At 46.9% G+C, this 4204-nt stretch overlaps 1 non-coding gene across 1 annotated transcript; it reads right to left on the bottom strand.

The window, feature by feature from the left end:
* Window positions 1–3872: 3872 nt before the first annotated feature.
* Window positions 3873–3944, bottom strand: trnae-cuc (transfer RNA glutamic acid (anticodon CUC)). Its single transcript has one exon. It is a non-coding gene; the product is annotated as a tRNA-Glu (tRNA).
* Between the last annotated feature and the right edge of the window lie 260 nt (window positions 3945–4204).

Raw genomic sequence — 4204 nt, 5'->3', positions numbered from 1 at the left:
TTTTGCTATAAAATCACAAGTTATTGATTTATTTTCACAACTTACTGGTATTCACACCTGCACATTCAATGTCATCTTCTGACATCAGAAATGAAATTACACCATTCATTTTGACTTACAATATTCGAACAAACAATTTACTAGCACACAGTGAATACAAAGTCTGATTAATATGAAATTAAATTTGACCAAAGAAATATAAAATCAAGATGGGAGATAACAACTGGGGGAAGGGCAGAAGGCAAGAAATGCAGCATCACAGAAGGTGCTCCTTCAGGGAGTGTATTTTACGAACTACAACTGCTAAATATAAACAAACACTCTGACATGATCCTCCAGTTTAAACGTAAACCATATCCCCATACAGTAGATACCATTTAAATAAGTTAATAGATACAAACCTTGAGCAAATTCAGCCTCCAGCTGGGACCCCGGCTTCTTTGAGCTCGGACCTTCCTCCAGCTCCAGGAGTTTGTTGAGCTCCTGGGCTCCAGCTTCCACTGCCACTCCTCCACTGAAGAAGGTTTGGGAAGCAGATGCAAAGGCAAGATACAGAACACAGCACCTTTGCCAAGGAAAGCAGCTTATGGAGACATTGAGCAATAGCATCACATGGTTTTGACACATCGACCTCTGGGTTATGTGCCCAGCACACGCACGCAGCACTACTCTACTTCTGTGCTCCCAGAAGCTGGATTGTGGATCAGTGTAAAGAAGATCCTATATCTCTGATAACATCGCTGCACAAGGCAGTGAAGAAAGGTTTAGGCACACGAACCTTCATCAGTTAGGGAATTGAGTATAGATGTTGGGAAGTTATAGTGTAGTTATACAGGACGTTGATGAGGCTGCACCTGGAATATTGTGAACAGTTTTGGTCCCCATGGTATCGTGTGACTTCTGACTTCTTCAACTCTGGGTTTGTGTTGAACTTGATGGGATACTTTGTCCAACTCAGCATGTTTAAACTGTATCGCTCGGAGGGATTCATTTGAAACATTTGAGGAGGTGAGCTCAACAAGATTGAACTATTCAAAGTTACTTGGACTCTATTTTAAACTTACATCAGGACCAGTAGTCAGAGACACGTACAGCATGTAAACAGACCCTTCGGTCCAATTTGTCCATGCTGACCTGAAATCCTAAATTAATCTAGTGGCTCATTGTGAAACCTCACAGTGCAGGGGACCCAGGTTTAATTCCAGCCGTGGGTGGCTGTCTGTGAGGAGTTGCATATTCTCCCAGTGTCTGCATGGGTTTTCTCTGGGTGATCCTCTTTTCTACCATGAACCAAAGATGTGCAGGTCATGTGGATTGGCCATGCTTAATTGCCCATAGAGTTAGGTACATTAGTCAGAGGGAAATGGGTCTGGGTGCATTACTCTTCGGAGGGTCAGTGTGGACTTGTTGGGACAAATGGCCAGTTTCCACACTGAAGCTAATCGCATCTGCATTTTTTTTTTGACTCTAACGAATGGCAGAGTAGACTCGATGGGCCGAATGGCCTAACTTCTGCTCCGATGATCTTGCGGTCTTAGGTCTCTCTGGATCATTTCATTGCCAATGTGCAGTCCCGGGCCCAATGAGCAGCAGTGTCCTCTGAAAGCAAAGCTCATAGGATCGTAGAACTCCTACAGTGTGGAAACAGCTCCTTCAGCCCAACACATCTGCACTGATCCTCCGAAGAGTAACCCAGTCAGATCCATTTTACTACCCTCCACAAATTGAACACAGACCCCCAAGGTGGAATTGATCCTGGGTTTCTGGTGCCATGAGGCAACAGTGCTAAGCACTGAGTCACCGTGACGCCCATGACCCACCGTGTGGTTGTGGTTGTGGGGGGTGGGAGAGGCAATTGCAGTCCAGCAGAAAACAAAAACACCTCACCTACTCTCCCACTGCACCCACTGTCAGAACTGGCAGGAGGTTCAGTCCATTGGGTGACCCAAGGCAGAACACCGGTGGGATCTGATTGCTGGGAGCGTTGGTGCCCCCGCTGGTGCTTCCGCAAGTTGCAGGAAAACATGAACCAATTCCCACACTCGGGCCAGCTGAAGGGCCTCTCCCCTCTGTGGACACACTGGTGCTTCAGCAAGGCGAAGGAACAGGAAAAACCCTTCCCGGACTCGGGGCACGAAAATAGCTTCTCCCCAGTGTTGACTGATTGGTGGCTTAGCAGGGCTGAGGAATTACTGAAGGCATTCCTTCACTTAGGGCAACTGAACGACCTCTCCCCCATGTGGACCCACCAGTGGGCCAGCAGGTCAGAGGAAAGAGCAAATCCCTTCCTGCACTCGGGACAGAAGAACGGCCTCTCCTCGGTGTGGACCCACTGGTGTCTCAGCAGGTGGGAAGAACTGCTGAAAGCCATCTCTCACTCAGTGCAGGAGAACAGCCGTTCCAGGTGTGGACCAACTGGTCCGTCAGCAGGGCAGAGGAATCACTAAAGGCCTTCCCGCACTCAGGTCAGCAGAAGGGCCTCTATCTTCTGTGGATCCATTGGTGCTTCAGAACCCTTTCAAATTTCACAATATTCTTCAGATATGAGGGAGACCAGAATTGCACACAATATTCCAAAAGTATTCCACAATATTCCAATGTCCTGTACAGCCTCAACATAACTTCCAAACTCCAATACTCAGTCAGAGGATTGGGAAAGATTTCGAGACCCACAAAAAACAAACAGGAAAGAATGGAGGGACAAACCGAATTTTTGAGAGTCAGCTTGGAAGCATCAATGAGAAATCGGCGGACTGGGTTTATTGGGTACCCGTTCTCCTTAAATACACTATATACGTATTTCTCTTGTGCTCTTCGTAGTTTCTCTGTGCTGCAGTGTGTAGTGGCTCGTTGAAATAATGTCCTGATGCAGCTTCGTTTGTGGGTGTTGGGATGATTGCTTCTGCGGTTAAGTACTTGGTTTGTGTGTGTTGTTTTTCTGTAGACGCCAGTTTGAAGTTCCCCATTGACTGTTCGCTCTACTGTGACATCTAGGAATGGCACTTTGTTGTTGTTCTCCTCCTCTTCAAACCAGGAGCCCCCCTCAGGCCATAGTCTCACTACTTGGAACACCAATATACAGACTAGTCAAAGGCTTCCACTGAAGACTAAAACACCAGTCGAAGATTCACGCCACTCCAGTTACTCCATCCAAGAATTCTTGAGTACCAAAGACACCAAGGTAGAAGAGGATAGAATAATGTTGTCCTTTGACATACAGCCTTGTTCACATCCATTAACATCAACGTCGCCAAAGAAAACTGAAGACACTACTGGAAGAACCAAAGACACAAACACCAAACAGCACCAACTTCATCAGCAAAGATAACACTGGAGCTGCGGAGCTGTGCCTTACAACCCACTTCATATTCAGTAACAAAGACTAACAAACAGCTAAACGGAACACCCATGAAACCACCAGTATCAGGATTCCTCGCAGAAGCAATAATGCAGAGACTCGAACAAACAGCCCTTCCAACGATCCAACCCAAACTTTGGGCCGCCACAGTGATGACACTTTTGTCAGCACAAAATGAAACAAATTAGAGGAAACCGACAACACCATCAACAGTATCCTTACTGGCATAAAATTCACAAAAGAGGAGAACAACAACAAAGTGCCATTTCTAGATGTCACAGTAGAACCAACAGTCAATGGTAAATTCAAAACAGCCTCTACAGGAAAACAACGCACGCGAACCAAGAACTTAACTGCAGAAGCAATCATCCATACACATACAAACAATTCTGCATCAGGACACTATTCCAATGAGCCACTACACACTGCAGCACCCAGGAACTATGAAGATCAATAAACAACTGTACAGCGCATTTCGGAAGAACAGTTAGCCAATAGTCACGCTGAAAATGGTTTCCCAGGCCGGGAATCGAACGCGGGCCGCAGCGGTGAGAGCGCTGAATCCTAACCACTAGACCACCAGGGAGACACGGATGCACCGTCGTATGCTCTACTGAAAATTGCTTCGCTGCCCGGGAATCGAAACGGGCCGTGGTGGGAAGAAGACTTCCACCTGTCCATCCACCAATGCCATTTTTTGTATCCATGGCTCCCGATGCGATCTCTACAACATTAGGGAGACTGGAGGGTCAAGTCACATCTCCGGGACACCCGCACCAATCAACCCCAAAGCCCCGTGGTTCAACATTTCAACACCCCTCCCACTCTCCCGAGGACATGCAGGTC

The sequence above is a fragment of the Chiloscyllium plagiosum genome, unplaced genomic scaffold (genome assembly GCF_037043375.1).
Source record: "Chiloscyllium plagiosum isolate Xiang-an unplaced genomic scaffold, Cpla_swu_hap1 HiC_scaffold_27, whole genome shotgun sequence".
NCBI classification, from domain to species: domain Eukaryota; kingdom Metazoa; phylum Chordata; class Chondrichthyes; order Orectolobiformes; family Hemiscylliidae; genus Chiloscyllium; species Chiloscyllium plagiosum.
This window is presented reverse-complemented; position numbering and strand designations above follow the sequence as displayed.